The sequence below is a fragment of the Mixophyes fleayi genome, assembly GCF_038048845.1.
Source record: "Mixophyes fleayi isolate aMixFle1 chromosome 12 unlocalized genomic scaffold, aMixFle1.hap1 SUPER_12_unloc_2, whole genome shotgun sequence".
Classification (NCBI taxonomy): domain Eukaryota; kingdom Metazoa; phylum Chordata; class Amphibia; order Anura; family Limnodynastidae; genus Mixophyes; species Mixophyes fleayi.
In genome coordinates this window covers 510,299-525,356 of record NW_027445896.1, presented here as the reverse complement: position 1 = coordinate 525,356, position 15,058 = coordinate 510,299, and positions in this window count along the sequence as shown.

Here is a 15,058-nt window from a genome sequence, read left to right as displayed (position 1 = left end):
CCAGCTGGAGAATGGTCTGAAGAAGAGGAGGCTGAGTAGGAGCCAGAAGATGGACTGAGCTTCTGGATGTGGAACTGTCTGGGAACATCAGATGGGATCAGTTTTGAATAAACTATGCCATGCTATTTAAGTTTATACAGTCTTAATAACCTAATGCTTACTTTTGCACTGTATCCATATTGTTGTACACCAAAGAAAGATGAATTTGTTGTACATATGATTAGGTGTGATTTAACAACATTGGCACACGTGGCACTGGACCATGTGAGAACATTGCTACATACAGCCTCTTTGATATATCATCCTTTTTCGAAAACATTCTTGTCGCAAACAGCACTAAACTGAGCCCGCGTGATATGTATGTGACAAGGGGTTAATCACTACCTGGTCTGTCAAACAATGATTACAAACACCTGAAAACTATACTTCACACTCTGTATTAATCCAAAACTGCCACCACCAAGATCTATTTTCAAAGATCCCACTTTGAGTTAGTCTTAGGTTACTCCCCTGAACTGAAAATACCATCACAACTTATATACTACAATACAATTTAAAAGAATCAGTGTTTAATGTTTAATATAGAAATAAAGCACCAATGCTTAATGTATGAAAAATAAGATAACAAAATAGCACACAGTAATATAACATTATGCAAGCTAGTTTCTTTAAAAATGAAAAGTAGAGATAGAAAATTCACATGATTTATTGATTTCTGTGCTTGGGAAAGCAGATAGTTGCATAGAACTTCACTAATCAAGTGATCCCATTAGTCTAACCAGGTATAATAGTTTTGAAGTCCTTTCTCCCTCAGTTCCCTACCTTATGAAGTCATAAAGGCAGTGTATATGCTATAGGGGGGAGAAGGGGGGGCATAATCCACGGTTGTGTCTAAATCCCAGTATATCAAAAATAGCCAGAAATTTTTATACAGGCCATAAGTTTCCTCTTGAACATTACAGAATCATAGTGATACATTCAATCAGCAGTGTATTATTTATACCTATGTATAGACATGAAACATCACTATAAAACATTGATTATTTGGGACAATACTCTGTTCTGTTATTTCCCTGCAGGTAAAACTTTCTAGTTGACGTATTTGATGTAGTTAACTTTCCTAAGTATTAATATGCACATGGGATTGCTCATGTAAAAATGGTGTTAAAATTACTTTGATGTAAATATTTATTATGGTGTAGGTCAAATGTCTCATATATATGGGACATTTGCACTACACCGTTATCTTTTAAGTTAACCTCATAGACTTCCTATTTGTGAACCTGATAGAGTGTCAATTTCTGAGCATTGTGTAGCAATCCCACATAGCTTATTTTATTTAAATAGCAGGTTAAGTACCTTTTAAGCATGCATCTGATTTTCCTTAACTGTCTTCCTATAAATCATTATCTCTTTTTCAAAAGCTCTCTTGTTGGCAAATTAAATTGGCTGCCAAACACAGCCAGTCTGCCACACAGACACAGAGGTCTCAACATGTCATGTCATGGCAAAGGGGTTAGAAGGAGACTATCACAGTGCAGACAAAGCTCAGAAGAGCCTTCCACAGCATCTTTGGTCAGTACATCAGATGACTAGTTGCCATGATAGACTAGAATCATAAATCATTAGTAGCAGCCTGAAAAACAAAACAAGCAGAATGGTAAATGCCAACATTCCTCATAAAGCCTGCCACAGTGATTTATGTTAAACAACACACCTGATCTGTTTAATGCAATTGCTGATATAAACCTTCTATTCCAGTTACACAAACTGTGCAATGTACCTTTTGCATTTTTAAATAAATTATTTTAACTTTGTGTTAATGTAATACAAACATAGATATGTTACAATTTAATACATGTTCACAAAATGTCCTGGGGAGTTAACTGTAAAAGTGTCTGTGTCTTCACACTCATATTCCACTGTTATTGCACCTGACTAGAAGGTGTTTTGTAATAAGGCTGGTTCGAACACAGGGCTCTGAAAGCAATCCTAAATGCAGCCATTATTCAATGTATAGTAGTGTAGGTGCTGAGCATGCTTACCAGCAACTGCACCATCACAGCTCATTACTTGTAACCGAATCCCTCTTCACTACCTAGTCCACTGTCAGGGTGCCAGCGGTGGGATATCCTCTGTGCCTGGGACTTCCATGTAACTGGAGGTTCCATGGCCCATTCTGAACAGAGATCCTGATGATGCTACAAGAATCTATCTGATCATTGAGCTGCTCACAGCACTTCTGTGTGTCTGCAATCAGAGTGACTCTTTGTTTATAGAGACACGTATAGGATGAGACAAAAAGACAGCACAAGTATGGGCGATCTGTGCAATAAAGTTTTTTTAAAAAAAAAAAAGTTGAAGGAGAGAAGTTTGTGCATTGTGTCTCCTTTTGCAAATTGTGGTGGTTTTGTGGGGATGGTATTATGCAGTGGGGTCTCTGTCACTATGCAATCGGTTGTGTCTCAGCTAATCTGGATCAGCATTTGCATCAGGGCCCAGGGGCCTGTAGCTATGTAACTGAAGGATTCCCTAATCAGGTATACCTCTTATGGAATAGGTAATACATAAACTTCAGTGTGTTGTCCAATATCTTACCTGTAGCAATTACAGTTGTTGCATTGCTAAATTTTAGGGACCAACGATAAAGATAAGTACAGTAATACATTCCAGAATCATTAGTCTGTGTATTGTATATTTCCAGTTTAGCCATGTGATTATCATTTTTGCAGGAATATTTGTGTATATTTTATTAAATAAACAAGATGTAACACGTAGAGGAGCTTCTCCTGTTCTCCTGCTCTTTCGGTACCAGAAGATAATAGTTCCATTTTCTAGTGGTCCATTAGACACACAGCTGATAACTGTGGTGTTATTAACATCCGCATACACAATGTCCTGATGCTGGTACAGAACCATCTGAGCAACAATCACTGCAAAATAAAAGTTTAACATTACATAATAAATATTTTAATTACTGGTAAACGGTTTGTAGCACTAATACGTTATAAACTTGTTTTTCTACTATGATAATCTGATTGCAGTGAGGAAAAATGTCAGATAAATAATATGGAAAAAAGAATAATGCAGGAAAAGCTAAATAAAAGATAAAAATGCAAAAGTCTTAGTTGCACACATTTGCAAATGTATCTTGAAGCCACCCACCACTCCACGGCGCTTTTGCTAATAGGGTGGTCCTAACTCTAAACAGTGAGAGTCCCGTATTGGTGGGCCATACATGTTGGTGTCACTAGCTGAGGGGGAATACTGGCGCTGAATTGCTGTTTGGAGGCTTCTGGGGTACCTCTTTGGTAAGTTAGCTCTCAATTTAAAAACACATATGTATGGCCCAAATATATGGGGCTCTCATTGTTTAGAGTTAGGACCATTTTCTTCTAAGGATATTAATGATGTTATTGATGTCAATTTCTATTTAAATAGTGAATGCAATGTTTATATTGTTTTTATTAGTTTTTAACCATTGTATTTGTTACAATAATTTATTTTGTTATACAATTGTATGTATAGTTTTTCAATGCTAATTACGTTGCCTTTCCTTTTATTGTTTGATAAATCATCAGTTAATTATAATTATTCTGTCATGTGACTTTTAAGATAATATTTAATTAACATTTTACCAAACCTTTACAAAGTCAGTAGAAGAGATCATTTTCTCAAAGCACGTTTGATTTGCATTCTCCTGATCGATCATGATCATAAAAACTCTAATGCCAGATTATTTTCTACAACCTTCACAATAAAATTAAACATCCATTTAATCTAATTTGATGGTTTTCTCTCTCTAAAAATAAATGGGAGTTACGGAGGAATTTTGTCAGCATTGTTTTACAGTTATTTTTTTGTTTAAACTTGCAGTTTTGTTTTAACAATTTAACTTTATTATTATGTATCGTATATCAAATTTTACTATATTGATGATATTAAAATAATTTCAACCACCTCTGCTGCATATTAATTTGAGTGAAAATGAGACATCAGACTATTTTCTGCTACAAATAATATCAAGCGTATTAAAATAATTTGAATCACAGTTTCTCTGGAATGCAAGTGAAAAATGCATTGGAAAGATAGGGATAATAATAATGTTTAACCACACCATCTGCAATGTTTTTTTCAGTGAAAAACAGGTATTTTTAAAACAAGACATTTTCTGATATAATAAGAATAACCGTACTCGGTATATTCCAATATCCTGTAACCGCACTTGCTGTGGTATTTAAGTACACAACCGGAAATTATAATCTGACAGCTGTCTGGCTCTTTAAAGATAAACTATATTGGCATACTCTGTAATCACACCTACTGCGGTATGCATTTGTGTGGCAAAAACTTTCTGTCTTTACAAGGATTAAGTGTATTCCAATATTCTATAACCACATCTACTAAGGTTATTATTTCAATGCAAAAATAGACTTGTATTAGACAGCAAATGTCTGACTTTATAAGGATAAATTGTATCCAGATCATCTCTATCCACACTATAAAACTTCCAATTTGCATTTATTTTATTTAAATTTTATCTGTAGTAGGTTAATTGGCCGTTATCAAAAATTGACCCTAGTGTCTCTCTCTCTTTCTGTGTGTATATTAGGGAGTTTAGACTGTAAGCTCTAATGGGGCAGGGACTGACGTGAATGAGTTCTCTGTACAGTGCTGCGGAATCAATTGCGCTATATAAATAAATGGTGATGATGATGATGATTTTATTTAAATTTTATCTGTAAAGTAAATCAGTACAAGAATTAAAGAGAGGTAGTGTAAGACATACACATGCAGTTTTCATTTTCCACCCCTGTACTTGATGTCTTCTTCAAACAATGCTTTGTTGGTTCCGCTCAGCTCTCTCCATAGCAGAGGGGAGCTGACAGTGACGCTAAGCCTATCAATTGGACACATTGCATTAGATCTCTCCTGATACTGAGAGATCCAAACAGCTCTTAAGAGGCAATGACTGTTAACTGCAGATGGGTGTACAATTGAAAAGGGAAGGTATTTAGTAAAAATTCAATATTTAAAGTGGAAAGTCCATTTAATTATGAAAGTCAACTATTTATGTTCTCATGACCATTTTTGTTAATTAGTGCTGCATCAGCAAAGCTGAAAAGACTGAATAACTACTTTTAACTGTACTAGTATTTTTATATATTATACTATAAATTAATAAAGTGACAACATTTTCCTAAATATATATTATACAGTTAAAGTAATGATGTATTATATATCTTTTATTACCAGTATAATTTTACACTGTGCTATGAGTTAAAATCTATAGCAAAACTAATACCAAACATTTTAAAACAACAATAAGTAATGAAAAGTTACATATATTCAGTTTGACCATTGTTATGTATGTAGTAAATTTTCTGTTTTTTGTAGCTTGTTGTCTTATCTCTATAAAAAGACAGATATAGCATTGATTGAAAGAAAAATAAGTTTCTTACCTTCAGAAAACAGGAGTAAGTGAAGTAGATTCATGTCTATTCACCAGTATGTGTGTTCTTCATATACTGTGCAATACTTTTCAGTCTTCGTTTAGTACTACTTTTCCGGAAGCAACCAAATCTACAGGGGCTGGAAACCCTCCCTCTTTAGAGCAATGATAACATCAAAAATACACACTTTTCTTTATAGTGACTCACTGCTTATAGTACAAATTTTGTAATGAATTTAGCTGGCGGTTTGCTTATTACTAAATAATAAAAAATGTTCATTCTCATTTTAACAATTAAATAATGTTAAAAACATAAAAAAATTGCAATTTTTACATATTACATTATTAGGCATTAGAAAATCACACCTTCCGCTCTAGATGTTCTGAATATTCTGTATAAAATAGTTAGATTCTCTACTCAATGACATTAGATAAAAAGTAACAAATGCTGCCCTAGTCTGGTTTATATGCTCTGCAGGGGAGGGAACACTATTATTATCTGCAGGGGAGGTAATATGTGAAGATACCGGGTTTATCTGGCCCAATGCTATCCACTTGGCCACCCACGGGTGCTTTCCTGTGCCAGGGAAGCCTACTCAGTACCTTCCAAGGTTCTTATTAGTCACTCAGGCAAATGCAGGTACAAAGTAGAACAGTACATTTATTGCAATAAAAACAGCACTAGAATATTATGTATACACATTAAATAAATGCCTGTCAGGTTTACCATATCATCTATCCCTTAACCCACTGGGTGGGGTACGGTGTAATGACACTGAGTAATCCGTCCACATCCTGACATGATGACTGAAAAGCTCATTTCCGACGAGGATCGATGAAGACTGCTGTGCAATGCGACTGCAGCCAATCCCGATGACTGGAGAATCCAATGCGATTTCATGACGTCACTTACATCCGCGACACTGTTATCGCTGCTGTTAAGGGGGAAATGTTAGTATGCACCCATGGACAATCTACTTTACAAAGCCTTGTAGATTGTCCATGGGTACATGCTTACATTACCCCCTTAACAACTGACAAGATTTAGTAGCTTGCTTGGCAATGACTGACTATTCTGAGACATCACACTTGATTTACTGCTGCTGACATGAGAATATTCACTTGCTGATTTTACCCCCAATGTCTTTGCCTGTGTGATCAGCATTATCAGAGCTGACACTTATCCTCTCAGTTTTCCTTCTCTGTATAAGAAATGATGGGCCCTCCTAAGGTTCTTTTTGGTTTTTTTTCAATAAAGAGAGAAGGTGGACTGTAATTTGTGATCAAAATGTCTCGAAATTAAACTTTTTGTGAAATTTTATAAAGAAAAATATTATTATTTGTGTTTTTAGGGTGGCATTTATTTGTTTGCTCATAACTTTAAATATGTTGTTTTATTGAATATTTTATTTATTTCTGATACTGACATCTTAGGGATTATAAAGCGCTGTTCCCGGGGCCCACATCAGGTTATTAGACACTATAATTATAGGTCAGGGTCATAGGCACCCACCATACTATAAAAGCATGTTCTATATGGTAACTCTTTACTGGTAGGATGTCCGCACCAGTCCCTCTGTTAAAGACAAAACAGTTCATAAACATGTACATGACCCTGTTGCCTTCCCCGGTACATCACTTGTATGGATAGTACAATAAATAGATTCCTGGTGAGGCGGCACTTGCAAATTTAAGACTGTAGTTGTATCAAAAAGTCTTTAATCCATTCCAACGTTTCAGTACATTACTTTCGTTAGGGACATTATCTGTTACTTGCGTGATCAATAATACGTATCTAAATTAAGCAGCTAAAGACCACTAACAATACATTGTATATTCAATTGAATGTTCAAGAGTGCATGCCTTTGGGAGACCAATAAGGCTCAAATTAAAGAGCCTGGTACGTTTCACAGGGAATCCAGTTCGACAGGAATTACTTTAGAGGGAGATTCTTAAGCCCATGTGGAGCCGCTATATTCAAGTGCTAAATCCAAGTAGATTCCAATTACATTAATTTTTTATCTCTATCTCCACCTCTAAGCAATGGTGGAACATGGTTAATAATTATATACCGGAGCATTGCTATATTGCGTCTAGCATTCAACAAATGTCTAACAACTTGTTGTTCACTGTTGTGTTTTTCTATGGCCATCCTTGTAGCTGATCTGTGAAGAGCCATTCTTTCCTTGAGTTGTCGAGATGTTTTGCCCACGTAGTAGAGGCCACATGGGCACGTGATAATATACACTACAAATGAGCTGGTGCAAGATAACAGGAAGTTGTAATTTTGTATTCTTTGCTTGATTGAGGATGTTTCTCCCCCAATTATAAAAGGGCATAATGGGGACTTCTCGTTGCGATGACAGTTCTGGATCCGTTAGGATAATTGGCCACAAAGATTTTACTATTTTAGCTGTGCTTGGGCTTTTTGTGGTAAGTAACACTGTATCCACGGTAATTTGTCAACCGATTTTGACAACTTCTTATTAATTAGTGTTTTGGAATCTTCAAAACTCTCGCTTTAATATTTTCTAGCAGCTGTTTGGAGTATCCTTGTTGATGAAATTTTTTAATCATCAAATCCATCTCTATTAGGGTATACCCCATTGACCTTGTGACTCAATGTACTCGCAATATCTGTGAATAGGGTAGACCCAGTTTAAGGGCTATAGGATGGTGGCTATTAGCCAACAATATAGTGTTTCTATTTATAGATTTATGGTATATAGTAGGGGCTAAATTGTATCCCCTGCAATGCATGCTGGGAAAGCACAAACTACAGTCTGCCTTAAATCCTTGGGTGCCGCTTCACCTGGGATATATATATATATATATATATATATATATATATATATATATATATACCAGGTATATATATTTCACTCTTCTTGGAAGGCTTTCCACAAGATGTTGAAGTGTTTCTGTAGGAATTTGTGCCCATTCATTCTGTAGAGCATTTATGAGGTCAGGCACTGATGTTGGACGAGAAGGCGTGGCTCACAATCTCCGTTCCAGTTCATGTCAAAGGTATTCGATGGGGATGAGGTCAGGACTCTGTGCGGACCAGTCAAGTTCTTCCAAACCAAAGTCATCAAACCATGTCTTTGTGATCCATGCTTTGTGCACTGGGGCACAGTCATGTTTATAATGAACCTTCCCACAAACTGTTTCCATAAAGATGGAAGCATAGCATTTTTCAAAATGTCTTGGTATGCTGAAGATATTAAGATTGCCCTTCACTGGAGATAAGGGACCTAGCCCAAACCCTGAAAAACAGCCCCATACCATTATACCTCCTCCTCCAAACTTTACAGTTGGCAAAATGCAGTCAGGTAGGTAACATTCTTCCGCATCTGCCAAACCCAGAGTCGCCCATCTGACTACCAGACAGAGAGTGTGATTCGGCACTCCACAAATCACGCTTCCACTGCTCCACAGTTCAGTGTCGGTGTGCTTCACACCACTCCATCCGACACTTGGCATTGGTCTTGGTGATGTGAGGATTGCATGCAGCTGCTCAGCCATGGAAACCCATTCCATTAAGCTCCTGCCGCACAGTTTTTGTGCTTACATTAATGTCAGTGGAAGTTCGGAACTGTTCAGCTATGGAATCAGCAAAGCGTTGTCGACTTTTACGCACCATGTGCCTTAGCAGTCGTTGACCCCACTGTGTGATTTTACTTCGTCCTCTGCTTTGTGACTGAGTTGCTGTTGTTCCTAAACGCTTCCACTTTCTAATAATATCACTTACAGTTGACCGTGGAATATCCAGCAGGGATGCAATTTCACAAACTGTCTTATTGCAAAGGTGGCATCCTATCACAGTACCACGCTTGAAGTCACTGAGCTCTTCAGGACGACCCATGTGTATCACAAATGTTTGCAAATGGAGACTGCATGGCTAGATGCTTGATTTTATACATCTCTGGCAACAGGTCTGATTGAAAACACCTCAATTCAATAATTAACTGGCCAAATACTTTTGTCCATGTAGTATATATATATATATATATATATATATATATAAATACAATAATAATAATATGATAATATGAATAATTAATAATACTTTTACCAACTTTGTAAAGAACTAGTCTAAACAATTAATTTAAAATAATGGTGTTGTCTTACAAAGTGTGTCGTGTATTGAACACACATTTCTCAATCTAGTGAGAAGTCTCTGTAATTCTCAAATGACTGTAGTTGGTTAAAAGGCACCGGGCTAGTTATAGAAACATGTCCAGCTTAGACCCGCCAAGTGTAAGCAGTACATATATCGGTCATTAGGAAGTGGTTTGGGTGTAATAGTTGGTGGAAACTATCATGCAAGTAATAATGTTTCTATTTTAAAACCATGTCTGCTTTTTTTAGTTTAACACTCACATTTATCTAAATACAGGAAGCTTTGTCAATGTCCAGTGTTTTGAAGGTTTTGCTCATAAAGTAGAGATGTGTAAAGCTGCAGAACTTCTATTTGCATTGATTAGGATGTACATTCATGAATCCAATCCAATTTAGCCAAGCGCAAGTTCTTCAGGATTGGAGATCTGTGATTCGCCTCACCTAGTTTCATAATTAAAAGTCCTTTTGTGGAGTGGAAAGACTGTAACGGAAGGAAGACACACAAAATGTACACTCCCACCCTTTTTTATCCTTTAATAATCTCGCTTTGCAAAACGAAATCTCATTTTACGTGGTCTGCAAAACTAGGATTAGTCCTCATCTAATGCTGTCCAACTCATCCCATTGGCTGATGCCAGCGCTACCATCTGTGCCCGCAACCCATACGCTTGCAGAAATATGCAGAAAACTAGATGCACTGGTATTTCATGGCTTCACCAAAGACGACTCTGCACTGTTCATTGGCAGCTACTAACTGACCTTGGAGTTCAAGTCAACATATTAATAAAATGTTCTTTAAAAAACTTAAACAAATACAATGAAAAGTGTTCTTACAAATCAATGTATTATTACACCTATCATGGCACAGTAAATCTATGAAATAGAGCACCTATTCCTCTTGTGAATTTTGCATGGAAGGGGAAAATTTCTGCAAGTTACCCCAAGTTTTTGGACGATAAGTGACTACATTTCTGTACATTTCTGCTCCAATTCCACCGGCAGCGCAAAAATGTGGACAAAACAGTAGAACTTTGGTAGGAAAACATTTTAAAAGCTTTTTTTAATAGTTCCGGCAACTGCTAAAACTTATTCTGTCATTTCCCAGTGGATCATAAACAGTTTAAAGTGTTTTTTTATAGGGCAATTCAGGTACGCTTCCACTATTTTCTGTCCATATGTTATATAATCAGTTTGTTCCCTTTCAAAAAACTTCTACACTATTTTATGTTTTGGTGACAGTTTGCTAAATATAAGGATTGTGCTCATTACCATTGACTTGAGGTTGTTGTAAACACACTAAATAATTTTTTCTCTGACATATGTCCTTGTCTTGCATTATGAATGTATGAATATGTTTCTGTGCAATGACAAGTTCAGAAAAAAAGGGTTTAATGCAATCAGGGCATTTTAGCAAATACACTGTTTGACTTCACAATCTATATTTGTAGTTGTACAACTATATAGCTATTAGCGATAATGACAAATACAGTTTATTTTTTATTTTTTGCGACACTGCGTTTAAACAAAATACACAAGTTGAGATCACAATGAATTGATATCTCTACAATAAAATGGATTATAACACTAGTGATGTGCACAGAACACCACTGTGTTTTGTAGCAGTCGATGTGTTTGGAAAAGTATATCGGTTGAAAACACAATAAATTGCCTCTGTATTTCTACACCTAGATAGATGATGACACTTATATCACCTTGAGAAAGATCCCGTGACAGGGGATCGAAATGCGTCGGTGGCTCTGCTTATTTCTGCATTTATTAAGACCGTACCGGTATATATATCTCTGGGAGGACATCTGTAACTGTTAAACTCTGCGGCTTGTACATCACTCTGACTGCTATTTGCAAATTGGACTCCGCTGGACTTCATTTATTTTCCATCACAGTGTCCGAAATCGTTGGATCAGAGCTTAATTTACTACATGCTGATTACCAACTATGTTCCGGTAGGTGTATTTATGTTTTAATAGTTATTAAAGAAACATTTTATATTGGAGATGTCCGTCTTCTTTCCCTCTCGCTACATTGGTTGAGATGATTAAGGGATAGAAAGTTTTGAAGTGCCAATATTAAAGATTATTCGTTGTAAGTAGTACCCCCTGCGGGAGACTTCCCACACCTTAGGAGGATTATAGACTGCACCTGATGGAATGTTCATTTTGAAAGCTTTCAACTTGAGACTACGACTTACATCTTTCTATTATTAATTTTATCATTTGTATCATTTTTTTATATATTGTATTTAATTGGATACCTTGATTGGGATTATCCTAATTAATATCATACAGGATTACGCTATTGCCTTTCCTTCTCTCTTTACATGTATACCACCATTGGAGAGTGAAGAGAATCGGATACATCTAGACGATCAAATATAAGTATTTGTTTATTTATTCATTTAATAATTTTGTCATGTTATTTTGGGGTTTCACAGCGCAGAAAGATCAATCTATCTTTTCAATTTGTGTTTTTTTTTACTTTAGTGTAGTCCCTAGTTTGATTTATCTGCAGCAGTGATTGTGGAGCGCTGTAAGGGTTGTTTAATTTTGGTCCTGATAATGACACTTATGACAACAGAAGACGATTATGTTTTCCATCTGTCAGTATAGAGAAGATGTAAACTGTATAAGAAACAAATGCAAAAGATAAATCAGACAGCTATATAGCAAAGGCAGTGTGCACACAATTGGACAGTAATCTTGGCTAATAACCGTTACATTACGCCTGATCCAAGTTCGGACGTACGTCCATTTCTGTAATGTATCTTCACACTGTGTATGCCCAGAAACCAAACTTACACACCTTTATGCAATTGCACATAATTCATATGAGTTACTCCAATTTATACATAGTCAAGTTTGAATTGGGTGACATCATGACCAGTCCATTTTGGGCAAATCTGGTTCTCTAAGGCCGATCCATAGATGATTTATTTATTGTTTGGGATGGAAGAAGAGGGTTTAGCACTTTCTAATCTTGCTAGATACCAGTGGGCATGTTTATTGACACAAATAAGAGATTGGTTCCGCCCTCTGAATTGGAAGCCTTAGGTAGATTTGAAAAGGGACCTTATCTCTATGGGTGTCTATATGTGGATTCCTAAGAGCCTAAGACCCATTGCTAAAAGTATGCCCACAACAACTCTAGACACTATTTTCCACATTTTAAGTGTATTGGATGGGGCCATTGCATCTATCAGAGTGATAATTACTCTTTAGCTCTGATGCATGTTGAAAGGATTGGCTACACTGATCAGCTAGACTTCACAAAATTTGGCCAAGTCAGTCTAAAATTTGTTGGCATAATTATTATTATTATTATTTTTTATTTATAGGGCGCCACTAGCTATCCGCAGCGCCATACAGGGACAGACAGAAACACGATACAGGGTGAGACAGCACAGTACAGTTAACAAAAAGCACAATAACGCCATAATTGCAACAAAGATGGAGATATCATGTATATTTTCTCTAGTTGCCCTCTCCTTCCACAGCTTTGGAAAAATTATGAATTTACTAGGAATAAATTTGCTACTTTCGCCAAATGTAGCAGTACTACATCATTATCCTCCAGAGGTACTGAATCATAACACATCTTAGGTTATATGTTGATTGTCTTGAAAATGGCTATATCTCACAATGGAAAAACCCCATCTGTATTTTAAACAAAATCTAAAATTCAGCATAGTTTTGAGATGGCAACTCAAATACTCAATCTGAGCTTCCACGTCACTTATGAAGAGGTACAAATGCCATTTATATAGTGTAGAGGGCAATACCTCCTCAGTGGGTCCAAAAATCACAACATCGTCCAAACATCATGTTCAACTAAGTGTTTCTGGTTAGAGGATAATTTAAGCTTCTCCAAATATTTCCTCAAAAGTCTCAACAATAGTAATTGGGTTCCTAAAATAGGCATCTTATCCTATTTTTGACAATGGCCCAGACTGCAAGCAAGGGAATAAATATTTCTGGATGTAATTTTGATACCCTTTTTATATACTTCACATTGTGACTTTCTTTGTTATGTTAAACTCAGTTTATTAATGTTCTATCTTTGTGTTCTTAAGGAATTCATGTGGCAGTGAGGCTGCGTTGTTATAACACTACATGTAAGGCAGGTCATTGTAGGGTTTACAATAACTCTGATTAGATTAGAATGAATTTGTGTTTTGATGTAAATCAGTTAGCAACTGAAGATTTTCTCAAGAGTGTTAGATTTTGAACCAAACCTTTCTCAACAATAGAAAATAAAAAATGCTGATAACTGTATTTTATAAGCCCAACATAGCATTTAGTTGCAATTGAATGTATATGATTATGTGATTGTGCCTGCAAAGGGTTGTACAAAGTGGACAGCCTAATAAACTGCAATTTTAGAATCCCAGATTTTAATTGTCTTTAGATAAAATCAATTTTTTACTTTTTTATTCAACCCCCCTTTACTTCTGCCTCACAGTGCTGGGGTCATGAGTTCAATTCCCAACCATGGCCTTAACTGTGTGGAGTTTGCATGCTCTCCCCGTGTTTGCGTGGGTTTCCTCTGGGTGCTCCGGTTTCCTCCCACACTCCAAAATCATACTAGTAGGTTAATTGGCTGCTATCAAAATTGACCCTAGTCTCTCTTTGTCTCTGTCTGTGTGTATGTTAGGGAATTTAGACCGTAAGCTCCAATGGGGCAGGGACTCTGTACAGAGTTCTCTGTACAGCGCTACGGAATCAGTGGCACTATATAAATAAATGATGATGACCTGTTTTTTGAGTGCAAACCAATGAAAGATGATCAGCTTGGTTCCTAAATGGCGCTTTGTGTCATTTTAAATATTTTTTTTTTTTGTTTCAACTGTTTTTTATTGAAAGTATATATGGAATATAGAAACAATTGTATTGATAAATATAAATATAATTTGTTTTCCAATATAACTTATGACAGATTTTTAAGGGTTAATACATACAAGGAGCAAATGGTGGGAGTGAATGGAAAAAGATTTTAATTTTAAATATGTTTAAATTGTGGTGTGAATTATATGTATTACTTCATCATGTGTATCCTTAATGAATAAATATTGATTTATGATCTCTTTGTGGTATGGTGTTGTAGGTTCTGTGGAAGAAGTTGGATAGCAGAATGTGGAACACACACACAAAATCACCCGCTCTGTGAAACATTAAGATATTAGAAGTTATCGAGGAGTTCAGTGTCTATATACAATAAAAGGCCACAGACAACGTTATTATACAGGCATATAACTCTAAGGAGACTTCTGGAATCTTTATATTGTACAGCAGGGGTGCGTTTGTCCTTATAATACTTGAGTAATACTTTTTAGCAAAAAATGGAACGTTATAGTATTTTAATCACCTTTGTAAAACATTTTGTTTTGTTATACTTAACTTTTGTTTAATTACGTATTTTTTCAAAAAAGTGGAAGGAAATGTCTCAGCCTGTCCCATAGCTGTGTCCTAT